Source organism: Cupressus sempervirens, chromosome 6 (assembly GCF_028749045.1).
Source record: "Cupressus sempervirens isolate cs-2001-9-10 chromosome 6, ASM2874904v1, whole genome shotgun sequence".
NCBI lineage: Eukaryota > Viridiplantae > Streptophyta > Pinopsida > Cupressales > Cupressaceae > Cupressus > Cupressus sempervirens.
The window spans coordinates 176,517,898-176,531,928 of record NC_143123.1 but is presented as its reverse complement, the minus strand read 5'-3'; positions in this window follow the sequence as shown (position 1 = coordinate 176,531,928).

Here is a 14,031-nt window from a genome sequence, read left to right as displayed (position 1 = left end):
AAGCACAACATTAGACCAAAGAGAGTATGATCAGAATGATGATATAATATCCATTCAATGTTGATTGATATGAATTGAAATGAAAGTACACTAGGATTGCTTGTATATAAAGGCCTCTAGAATGCTTCTAGAATGCCTAGAAATTGCCATACTGATAAGTCATACAACCACCAGAAGTGGATTATCCTCCATGAAGCACAAGAGTAAGTGTGATGATGAGAGGATAAGCCTACAAAGGTGTAGCACACAAAATTATGTTGTAGACACGATGTGCTAAATTAGAGTTGCTTACTCCAATGTTGGAAACATGACAACTCATAAGAGTACCCAAACTCCAAAGTGTCTCACTTGAGAAATAATAAAATAATGCATAATAATAAAAATAATTCATTAACCTAAGTAAACTTAAGTAAAGTGTAAATAGTAAATACTTATTTACACCAACAAGATCAATGATCCTTGTATGCTCATATTCTAAAGGAAATTGATAGTTAGTGAAAGTGGGGATATGCCCTTTTGATTGTTAGTGTAAATAATTATTATTTATTCTTTACTTCAGTTTACTTAGGATAAATGCATTATTTTATTATTTCTTAAGTTAGACACCTAGAAGTTTGCATACTCATATGAGTTGTCATGTTGACAACACTGGAGTAAGAAACTCTAATTTAGCATATGGTGTCTACAACACTAGAGTTCTTATAATCAATTGAGTCATCATGTAGACAATAGTTTTTCACATTGTTATTTTAGTACATGTTGTCTACAACATAAGTGTACATGCTACACCTTTGTAGGCTTATCCTCTCATCATCGCACTAACTTCTATGCTTAATGGAGGATAACCCAAACTTGGTGGACATGTGCCTAGTTGTAAGACTTATCATGTTGCTAACTCATAGGCATTCTAGATCCATCGTAGAGGCATTTATATAAGGGAACCTCTAGTGTACTATACAATGAAATGAATATCATATTGTTATTCTGATCATACTATGTTGGTTGTTTGTGCTAGTTATTGTTCTTCTTGGTCATAGGTGAATTTTGTGCTAAGGCAAATTCTTACATTGATGCATGTCCTAGAGGGCCTAGAGAGTGGAGCTAGAGTAGAGAAAGCCAAATAAAAGGCCAACACATCAAAAACTCAAATGGTTGAGTAGTCAAAGAAAAATGGTGGGGGATTTTTTGAATGAGTTTCATTTTATCTGATTGATAAATGCAAGAATTTTCCTAGGGGAAAAATTCACCTAGGAACTAAGAACTCAAACACAAGCATAACTATAGACCAAAAATGGATATGATCATTTAATTAGAGTATGTCCTAATACATTGCTCTGTTTAGTATATGATGTGTAAACACACTAGGAGTGCCTATATATAAAGGCCTCTCAGGAAGCACCTAGAATGTCTCTAGAAAGAACCAAGAGATAAGATAAGCATTATAACAACTAAGCACATGCCTTATCCATCATTATAGATGACTGGATAAGAATGACAAGATTGTAGACACCATGTGTTTAATAAGTGTGCTAACTCTTTTATTGTAGACACCATGTGCATAAAAGAGGTGCAGACTCCTATGTTGTCAACATGAAAACTCAGAAGAGCATGCATACTCCTACGTGACTAATAAATAAATAATAAAATAATGCATTGACCTAAGTAAACTTAAGTAAGTGTAAATAGTAAATACTTATTTACACCAACACCCCCCCTTAAGTGTAACTTAGGGGAATGCCCTTAAGCTTACAAAAACTAGGATGTGATGCATGATGGGTCTCAACTACTAGGCCATATTAGGTACCCATGTACATAATGATATGCAAATTTCTCATAAAGCGGGGAAAGAGGGAAAACCTCATGGGAAAAACCCTCCCCTAAAAAGAGAGATGAAAAGGGATGCATGGATGGATGGAGTAATTAAGAGAACCCCATTATGACATACATCCAATATATAAAAGTGAAAAGAGGAGAAGGACAAAAACCACCTAAGAGGAAAAAGTCCCTCCCAAAAGGAGAAGAAGGAGATGAGGTAGTCCCCCCCCCCTTAAAGGTAGTGTGTTGATCAATGAGAAATGCTTCACTGAAGAACCTAATCGATGACCTTTGAATTATGTTTCTCCCCTTTGGAAGAAACAAATGCAAGGGTACCTATGAGATGTGTTCCTTGTATGGAGAAGGAATCTCTATGATGATCGGTGTTGCTAAAACTTGTTCAAAGGTCCCTGTATCAATAGTGGTGATGGCTTCCTCCAAAAGTGTTGAAGAGAAGTGCAAGGCAAACAAGGAGTGGTGTAGAACCTATTTAAAAAAATCAACAGTCTTCTCCAATGTCAAAGAGACCTCCTATGGATGTTGTACATAAGTATCCACAATCAAATCAGCCCAAAAAACTTGATCATGTATAGAATGGACATGAGGGTTAGAGTGGGCCCTCGCAAAAACTATAGAAGAATCATCCTTAGCAAAGAGAAGTGATAGATCATCAAAGAAGTCTTCCAAATTTGTTGTGTGTGACTCCACAAATAGAGTTGAAATGTCTTGTAAGAAGTCATCACTTGGAAGACCATGTGTACCCTGTAGTGTTGAAGTACTTGAATTTGTCACTGCAACAAAGAATGAAGTATTCACTTCAAATAGAAGATAGATTTTATCAATAATGTCTCCCACAACTTCAATGTGAGACTCCAAAATTTTTTTTGCAATGTCTAAAAGGAAGTCTTCACATGAAGGTAGAGTAGGAAGAGATAAATGGTCTTGCTGCATAAATCTGAAGCATCTGAGGCTAAAACAAGATTAGTAGGAGCAATAGGAGTTGGAGGTGTGATCTCATCTGAAGTTGAAGAAACCATAGTTGGAGTGAGTAGATGTAGAATGTCCTCTAGAGATGGAGGATCACAAGGATCTCCATATGCTTCCCAAATAGACATCCAAATATCATGAGGAAAATGTGCCAATCTAAGACGAGCAAAAGATTCTTTACTCATACTTTTAGATAGAGAACAACAAAGGTTTGCAACATATGTCCAATTAAAATTTGGTGGCATTAAATAGAGATAAGGAAGCAATTCTAGATGTTCTCTTAGATGGTCAGTTATCAAAGCACTCCATTTGTGATAATTCCTTATTGTCAACTATGGTCTAACACCAGATTAACAAATCTAACAATACTCCATGAGATCAATCAATGAACTCCCAAGAAATCAGAGGGAATCAAAGAAACCCCCCTTAATGAATGATTTGGGCACTTGATAGCCACTTGCCAATTTAGGGCCTATTTTTGAAAATAATATTTATGTCCACAAAACTTATAATCTAAATGAAAATCTGGAAAGTAGACAAAAAAATGGAACTTGATTATGTGTTCAAATGAGCCCATACCAAGCATTTGAAGTGGCAAAAATTGGGATTTGTGACTTGTTGAACAATTCAATAATAGAGATCTCAAACCACCTGTACCAATGTGTAGATAATGAAATTCTACCCCAAAACAAAAAAAAATTGCTCGCAAAACGAGTTTGTATGAGGAAGATATCGATGTTGTTGTTATTTTTCTTGAATCGTGGTCACACCTCAAAAAATTAAATGGCTCTAGATTTTGCCTCAGATGTTTGATTTGGATGAAACAAAATCTGATTTGGGGATTTTTTGACCTTCTAAATGTGATGCAAATATCTGATTTTCACTAGCAAGCACCAACTTCACCTACAAAAAATCTATCCTCCGGCCCTATAGTAAAAAAAAATTCAAAAAATGATGCAGATCCAAAAAAAATAATACAGATGTAGATGAAAAAAAATGTACATCTGAAAATTACATGTATAGATCTGAAATGATCATACCAATTCTACAAATCAGTCCTTTGGGTGCCAGTTTACAAAAAAATTTGCCTCACAATTGACTTTGGCCTAGGGTAGGGAATTTTATAGCCGATTTTCACTGAATCAGAATTCCAAACGCAATGGTTAGATCAGATCTGGCTCTAAATGCTCTTAATTTTTGCGATACTCTAGATTCGAGCTAAGGTACTGAAGCAACAATTATCTCAAATGGCTATGTGATGAGAAAATCTCCAAGAGCTCTAATACCATGTAAGAATTTTCCTAAGGGAAAAATTCACCTAGGAACTAAGAACTCAAACACAAGCACAATTGTAGACCAAAAATAGATATGATCATTTAATTAGAGTATGTCCTAATACATTGCTCTATTCAGTATATGATGTGTAAACACACTAGGAGTGCATGTATATAAAAGCCTCTCAAGAAGCACCTAGAATGTCTCTAGAAAGAACCAAGAGATAACATAAGCATTATGACAACTAAGCACATGCCTTATCCATCATTTTAGATGAGTGGATAAGAAAGACAAGGTTGTAGACACCATGTGCATAAAAGAGGTGTGGTCTCCTATGTTGTCAACATGACAACTCACAAGAGTATCCATACTCCTAGGTGGCCAATAAATAAATAATAAAATAATGCATTGACCTAAATAAACTTAAGTAAGTATAAATAGTAAATACTTATTTACACCAATAATAAAGTATATTATATATTCATCTGATATATTCATTTGAAGAACGGTTGATAGTCAAACCTGTCACATGGTTGCACTAGGTTTTGGTTAACCATTAGTTAGCATTACAAGGTGGTGATTGATTTGTCACATGTCTACATGGGTTTAATGTTGAGTTTATACTTAAGTTGTGAACCTGTGATCTCATACCTTTTTAATCAATAGTCAACATTGAAACTAGGTGTAGTGTGATAGCTAGAATCCAGTGGATACAGAAAATGTTGTGAGGTTGTGACATGGTCAATGTTTTTAATTTTTACATAATAATAGTAAAAAATGATGTTAAAGGTGGTTATGCAATGACTAAGCTTTTTTCGTAGCATTAAGGCTTCACATGATTGCATGGATGGTCAGATTCAAATTTCTAATGAATTTTGATCCATACAGCTGGTTTTAATTAATTTGATTTTTTCATTTGGTAGAGTAGTTTAGTGGTAAGTTATGATGGTGTGACTTTGCTAGTTTAAAGTTATTGAAGTAATATTGATTGAGTAAAGGAAGGATGATTTATTTGATGCCCTTTCAGTCAATAAAAGAATGGTTATGACCTTACGATAGTGCCTCAATCATAAGATTGTGTGAGCATATGATCAAATGCAATGAGCAAGGAAGTAGAGATGCCATGAAAAAGTCTTCAAGTCTTGATGCTATAATACATAGTGTGTCATGGGATCCTAAGAGAAAAAAAGGAGGCCTGCGACCATATGAAGGGGAAGAATTTCAAGAGCTCCAAAAGATGAGAAGGATAGACTATGATCTTATGCTAAATCATAAGGTTGTCATTTCATGACCTTGAGAGTATGATTTACATGAAGACAAGATGATATGGTGATCACAAGATTGCATAGTCATGAGATTGTAAGGATAGTCTTGATCATAGGATCGTAAAGCCAAAATAAGAAAATTTTGATGTCACAACAAAGACATAATCATAAGATCATTAAATGAAATGAGGAAGCCTCTAAATCCATGGCAGAGAGGATATCACAACATCATGTGATAATAGGATTAGGATGATCATAAGATGATAAAGAGTAAGATGAAGAGCTCTCGATGTTACAAAGTAACTATTCATGTGGTCGTAGAAGTCAAATGTCAAACTGTTGAAGCTACACTAAAGGTTAGCTAACCATGATAGTGAGACTGTAGTGCCAAATATTCTATATGAAGATGTTACAAAGATTTTTTCTAGTATATCATGAGATTGTGACATCATAAGATTGAGGGTCAAAGTTTAAAGTTGATTTTTCAACTATTATATTTGTGACCTTACTAGGTAGTCAATTAAGAACTTGACCAAAGGAGGCAGAGAATTATAGGTTTAGGTTGCAAAGATGGAACAAGGAAGTGGAGATTTGATCTTATAAAAGGTAGAGCCAAGAGATCATAAGGAAGAATTGGATATTTAAATGGCCCAAGAGAAGAAATGGACTTGGTATGAGCAGTTGAAGATGTCATGGCTCCATCAATTGATATAGTTAGGAAGTTTCATAGTTAAAGGCAAATAGAATAAGTGAAAAGGTCCCAACAAAAATCATCACCTGGTGAATATCATAATAATATCACTAGTTTTTACTAGAATATAGAAGAGGTAAAAATGTAATTTTCTAAAAATATCTATATTCTTCCACTAGTTTTTTGACATGTGCCCCTCCCATCTAAAGCTTGTCGAAATCATTCTCTTTATAAGGATTTTGAAGGTGTGGAAAAGGGGTTAAATGGTTGAATCCTCATATTTTTTATGCAAAATTGATGTTGTCATGATCACTTTTGAGTCCTTCATAGTTTTTTTTGCATTTTTTTCTCTACAGTCAGTTTGGAGGAATGTTGTGGAACTATCTTTGAAATCTAAATAAAGGAATAGTTCAAAAGTCCTTATTGTGTCTTTGTTGCTTAAATTACTGATATGATATAACTTTTTTGATTCATTCTTAATCCCTAAGTCTATTTTTTATTTTTAGTTGTAAGTAAGGTTTTGGATGTGTTCATACACATTATAAGTCATGAATATGCACTTTATCTCAAATAGTTAATTGTAAATGTTAGCATTCTACTTAACATCTTGTCTAAAGTGCTTTCCTTGTTATTAAATACTTATGAATGAGTTTCTAGTGATCAATATTGTGTTTATTTCAACTATTCAAAAGTATTTCATCATGTTAGTCTAGTAATATCCTCATATTAATGTTTGTTGCATCACCCCTTTTACTTTCAACATTTTCTTTCAAGCAATCCTTCTATCCCTTTTCCCCTCAAGTTTAATTTTGGTTTGAAGAAGTAAATAGGTGAACATCATAAGGAACTAGCCTGTAGTCTAGAGATTCACTCCTAACCTTTGTACACCCACTACAAAGGAGTGTTTCCATGTTACTCAAAGCTAACTGAGTTAGAATCTAGCCTATGTGCAACTTCTAGAGATAACAATTCCATAACTAAATATCTTCATATTGTCCAAATAAACATGTCTCATCAAATAAATCTAGGTAGAACAAGTTACCTTTTGTTTGATCACCACTTTCAATCAGTTTACTATTAGCATCAAATATTTTAGCCTTTTTGTGATGAAATTCAAATCTATAACCTTATTTGTTTGACTATGAAACACTCAACAAATTAGAGTTAAGTCCTTCAACCAAGTAAGCATTGTCACATTTAATTTTACTAGTTAGTTGAATTTTCCCTTTACCTTTCAAAAGACATGGAACACCATTACCAAATTCAACACAACCACCATTACCAAATTCTCATCTTCATCACAATTTTCTTTCATAGAAACATAGAACTACCTCTTCATCATTACTTTCAGACTTAGTATTAGTTTCTTCTTCATCAATATAACAATATTTCTTACCTTTTTCCTTGTATTCATTGTTCTTCTTGAAGTCTCAGTCATCTCTTCTTCCTTTTTACTTACTCTCTTTTCTTTCATCCTTGTCCTCACTATCAGCACACATTGGAGGAATATGACCAACCTTGTTGCATGAAAAAAAAATTATGGGAAGTTCACCTTTGTATTTTATTTTTCCTCTTCCAAATCTCCTAGCTATTAGTGCCTCAAGTTCATAAATTTCATCATCAGAAGTATCAGTGTCATTTTTCACATGTTTTCCCTTTTCTTTCTTGCTAAGTGCCAGTTGTGATTTAAAAGTAGATTCAATAGTAGTAGGAGTGTAATTATAAAAATTTGACATCTCAAAAGTAGTAAGCCTACCAATTATACCTTCCAAAGTTAGTTCATTACCTAGTGTACATCTTAGTTTTTGTATTATAGAAACCCTAATAGCATAAATAAGAAGTAGATTTCTCAATATACTTTTTATTATTGTTTCATCTTCAATCTTTCCTTTAGATCCTCTAATAGCATTGACAACTTATTTGATTCTTGTGCAATACTGCACCATGTTCTCACCTTGTATTGTGACAAAAAAGACAACACACAAGAATCAAATAAGTTATACATCTCAAATAAGTTGTACACAATTGTACATCTCAATCCACAACAGAAGCTAAATATGTTGCAGCAATAGTAAATTGCTCAAACATTGTCTAGTTTAAACAATTATTCAAAGGTATGAAGCAAGAAATCATAGAACCAGTTGTTATTTTTTGTGATAACACAAGTGTAATTAACATCTCCAAGAATCCAGTGATGCATTCAAAAACCAAACATATTGCCGTAAAGTATCACTTTGTTAGAGAATTGGTGCAAGAAAATGAAATAAGATTGGAATATGTGCATGCAAAGGAACAAATTGCTAACATATTCACAAAGCCTTTACCTAAGGATGCATTCTTTTATCTAAGAGGTAAGTTAGGGGTCATTCCCCTATCTAAAGCTCACTAAAATACAATTTTAGTGATGCATCAATAGGAATAGAATTGAAGATCTATTAGTTGATACAGCAAATCAATGAAGACATTGCATATGAATCAGTACATCAGGTATAGTACTATTCAGTTATTTTGAGTTGTCTTTGGCATGTGTTGTCAAAGAGGGAGAATATACTATCAAATCTTTCTAAAATTTGCAAATAATAAGAATTGTTGTAAGAGGGAGAGATTATTATGAAAGAGGGAGTTTTGTATTCTGACATTAAAATACTTTTTTTCAAATTTCATTCTATGACATGTGTTGCCATCAATGCCAAAGAGGGAGATTGTTGGATGCAATTGTTCAATTGTGTGTTGTCTTTGATGTCACACAAATGTCACATCAGTCATCAGATAGTGTCTATTGAGCTTAGAAGGCCAACAAGGCAAAGGACAGTGTTTAACGAGCTTTCAAGATAATCAAAGAATTTTAGTTCTTATCGGGCTCACTGGGTAATCAAAGGAAAATATGATAGAAATAGTTCTCACCGAGTTCACTTGGTCATCAAAGGTAATTTGGAAGAAATAGTTCTTACCAAGTTCACTTAGTCATCTTAGGTAATTTGGGAGATTTACTTCTTACTGAGTGAGCTTGGTAGCCAAAGGATTTTAAGGACATTGTAATGTTAACTGAGTCAAGAAGGTTAACTAGGATTTTAAGGATATTGTAATGTTAACTGAGTCAAGAAGGTTAACTCTAGAAATTCCTAGAAGTAGTATTTACCGAGCAGGGTCGGCCAGTAAAGGATTTCATTGTCTTATTAAATAATGTTTTTTTTTTTAAGAGTAATATATCTAGCCGATTGATAAATGGATTATTGATAAATGTAACATGTAAATGGGCCAACTTGACAATCTAAATGGTAATAGTAAGAAGTCAAGTTGCGAATTCAAAGTAGTATGATGTGGAGATATGAGAAGTTAATGTGATATGATGACTAATTATTGTGGAAGAAAATTTGAAGGATGATTAGAGATCATTGAGGAGCAGTAGAGTCATATTTGATCAAGGATGATGTAATGATTCTGAACAGAGACTTGTATCTAGCAAATTCAGTTGCATCTTGTTTAGGTCAATTCATTGTTGCTTTCTAACCATTGTAGCAGTGATTTCAAATCTCTTAACAAAGTTGGTTTAATAGCCATTTTGTAAATCCTCTAACAAGGAGACAGTTCAGTTGAATTGTTCTAGAGACCTTTAATGAGGCCACTCCTAATAGGGTGATTAAATCCTCTAATAGGGTCACACCTAACAGTGTGTATTGTAACCTTTAACAGGTTTGGCTCCTAACAGGGCTCACTTCACAAGAGTGAAAAATTGGTGACTAGTTACTTGGTGTTTTTTCCCATATTGGGTTTCCACATTAAATCTGGTGTCTCTTGTGTTCACTTTATTTTTAGTTACATGCATGAATGCTTGAAAAGAAAGTATTAGTTTAATTTATAGAGTTACAGTAGTTTTTTACTGAGTAAAAGTAGTAACTAGATCATTAAGTCATCTAAGGGATTTGTGGATTAATTTTTGTGAGTAACTGATTCACCCCCCTCTTAGTTACTCTATCTTTAGTTCCAACACTTAGGTACCCATTCTCTTGTACATCTTGATCTTTGACTTGAATCCCTTTAAAAATTTCCTTACAAGCACCAAATTCTCTAATACCAATTGTTAGAATATTTAGAATAACTAAGAGGGGGTGAATCTATTATCCTTAGGTCCATATGTACCAATTCAATTTTTACTAACTTCAAACAACTTAATTAAACTTATTAAATAACTTGTTCTATATATCATCTCATCAACAATTTAACATTCTTTATCTCTTTGTTTTGTATATGTGCCAACAAATAGTAAAATAAATAGATATAAAAGTAACATGCATAGCACAAAATTCACACAAGTACATGATACTAAGATTTATCTTAGAATCCTAATTTGGGAAAAACTACCAATAACATGCTACCAAATTTTCACTCTTAGAAGCTAAGCTTGATTAAGAGACAACCATGTTTAAGTTTACAAAATATAATATTAAATGTGACCTTATTAAATAATTTAATCACCCTTTAGTAGAGTCCTTGTTAGAATACTTTAGATCATTCCATTTGAATGTCACCTTGATTGAAGGATTTATAAATGACAATTAGGTCAACCTTGATTTAAGGATTTTGAGTGTCAGAATGGTTAGAATGCAACAATAGGTTTGATTTGCAGAACATAACTCACTTTGAAAAATCACATCATGATTCATCTTATGTTAGTTTAGACTAAGCCATATTAGGTTCTCCTTCTCTGGTCTACTTGGCAACCCTTCAAGTAATCACACTTCTACAATCTTCTCACTTTTTATTTGCTACTATATTCTTCACACAATGTCCTTAAGAATCACCATTCAGAATGAACCAATCTTTAAAAACATCTCTTATATCTCCTTTAATAGGTAATTTTTTTCTTTTTCCACTCAAACATCACCTTAGATCTTATGGTTAGGTTAGATTCAATGGATCTATCCATCACTTATTCCTTCCTTTACTTTGTTGATACCTCTAGAAACTTCTTGTCAAATTCTTTCCTTTGATCACATAAAAAACTTAATTCTTGCATTACATATTCCAACTCATCATTCCTTATCTTCCATGCAATTTTACTAATCTAAAAGTTCAACTATTAGACTCAGAACTCGATTCTTTCATAAACTATTATTTTGCTAACACTCAGTCATCACTATGTTCTTTTACTCAAACATCACTATATTTCTTGGTCATTAGAGGCACTTAGATTTCAATGTCTCACTTGGTCATAACTAACACTTGTATAATACTATTTTCTTAGTTCTCTATTAAGTTCCTTAATTGTGTGCTTCATTGACCTAGTGAAACAATCACTTGTTCAAGCTTAGTGTTTTACTCAATTACTTATCTTCTCTTCTAAACATCAACTCAATTGTCTTCTTGATAGGTAGAGACCTTTCAACTCTTGTCCTAACTTCCTATAGGACTTTTCCAGGCTCACTCTTTGGCCTTCTAGGGCTTTTTATTGACCCTACACTAGGATATGTTCCCAACTCAACTATCCCCTCCTTAAAAAGGTCTTCTCTATCACTTACTAATTTTAATTTTCCCTCACTCCAAGGTATTTATTCAATCCAAATCCCTTGCACTTGTTCCTCCAAGGACCTCAACCATGATGGAGTGGGTTGCAAGGCTTCCAAACAAGTTCATTTGACATGTTTTGGAGTCTTCAAGGTTAGTTTATCATAGTTTCTTATCAATCCCCTAAAAATACTTATTTAGGGCTAGTAGCCTTTAAGCCCCAATTAGGCCTCCTAATAGAACATTTAGCCAATATACCACAAAACACCTTAACAATGTCCTAAAAAAATTGGTATTCCAAATAACCTTTTTAGAGTTCTTAGAAATTTTCTAAGTTTTGGACCCTCATGGTGTTCCTACAATATGATGGAATCATTTTTCACCTAGCGAAAAAATTTGTGATATCTTGTGAAAATTAGGAAGAAAGTTGTTTCAGTTGCATAAAATTTTTGAAAATATGTTTCTCCTCATGAAAAAAAACCCTAAGTAAATGGTCATATCTTTTGTTTTGTTGGTTTTTTTGTAAATTGACATGGAATTTTCAAATAGGGATACATGAAAATATTGGTTATACATTGATTTTATATCCCCAAGTCCTTTGGTCATTTTAATATTATGATTCGATTTTTTTAAAGTGTTTTTAGTTGTGATGTCATGAAATCCTTTATATCTCTTTATCGCTCCAGCCTGAGATCTAACTATTTTAGAAGTTGTGAAGCAATGAAATAGCCATCAACATGGTCATTACAACATCGCAGATGTTAGTGCTAACTTTCATGTTAGGGTTGCAAAGGAGAAATTCACTAAAGATTGCATGGTCGTGGCTTGGTTATGGTTTAAATAATTTTAAGTTACAAAGATGTGGGAGATAATCCTGGCAGTCAAACTTTGAACCATCATAGCCTCACATGTAGTTAAGGTTAACTTGAGATTATAGTTGTGAAACAACAAAATCGTATGATTGTAGTTTCAGAGGGTTAAAGCTATAGTTAGAGTTAATGGTTGTGAGACTGTCAAACAAAGAAATAGTTTAAGAAATAGTTATCACTCAATCACAAGTAGTTAGATAAACTCTAAAATCTAAGTCGTGAAGTTGTGAAAGGTTATAGCAGTAGTTAAGCTCAAGGTTGTTGCTTCATTGCCTACAATTAAGAGTTATCCATGGTAAAGGTGGAAAAGTAGTGTAAACATATAATCATGGCTTCACAAGGTTAAGAGATGAGTTAAAAACTTCAAGTTGTGAGGTTGTGATGGAAGGTAACAATTAGCTTCAAATAGCCAAGACAATTAAAGTTTAGGCTATTGGAGCTTCACAAGAGGTTATCTTTGACTTAAGGTTAAGGTAGAAAAGTAGAAAAAGCTTATAAATCATAGCTTTTCTTTGTTCTGAGTTGCAAAGCTATAAAGAGAATTTGACAGTTAAAAGAAATAGCTATCACATTGTTGTAAGGTCTAAGTTGCTATTAAATTTTTTGGTCATGAAGCCACAAAATAGAATAAAATTTCATTCAAAAAAGTCATCACAGTATCGCAAGAGATGAAAGTGTCAATTCCTTAATCATAAAGAAGTTACAAAAAGGTCAGTCTAAAAGGTTTCACTACTTTACAGATTTAAGGTGATAGTTAAGAATGTAAACAATGATGTTGTGATAAGATATCAAATAGTTATTTTTCTAGGTTAGTGTAGTTAATAAATTAAAGTGTTAAAGGTTTGTGAAGATACAAGCTAGTTATTTTTATGGTCATCACCACTTTGTAGTGGTTAGTAAAATGAAGTAATAAAGAGTTGCGAGAAAGTGATAGAGGATAGAATAAAGAGATTTGTATTTTGCAAGCCCACAAGGTCAACATGGAAATAGGGTTGTAAAGTAGCTAACAAAGGGAAGTCAAAATAAAAAGCTTGGCCTAGTAGTTAGAAAAAAGGGTAATGAAGTTGTGAAATAGTTAAGATAGCCTTTTTCACATGGTCATAGCTAGAAATAAAGAAAGGTAGAAAACCATGTTGAAGTGGTGAATAAAGGGAAATTGTAACTTTGCAACCTTCAGTTTTAAACACATAAAACAATTTTAAATGGCGATGTCTGAGCTAGAAAAAGGAGATGTGAGCTAGAAGTACGAATAGTGAAAAAGTGAAGATATTGCCAGCTTTTCAAGGATCGATAGGATTTCAAGAATGCTAGTTTTAATTCCATTAATGACATACTCCTTTTTGTCAAAACAAATAAAATCTAAGAAGAACAAATATTTCATTACCAGTTGTATAAGGTTTGAAATTTTAGGGTAAAGTTTGAGTTGTAGAGTAAATTTGAGTGAATTTCTAGCATAATAAAATTCAAGGTTATTGAGATAATTTGAAGAAATGGCCCAGAAATAAGGTGAATTGATCACATAAGCACAAATTGAAGATTCTATTTCAAAAGAAAAAGGCCATAGCTCATTTGTAGATGAATAGATGTAGATTTTGTTGGACTAACCACCAGCCTTCCCCTTCAA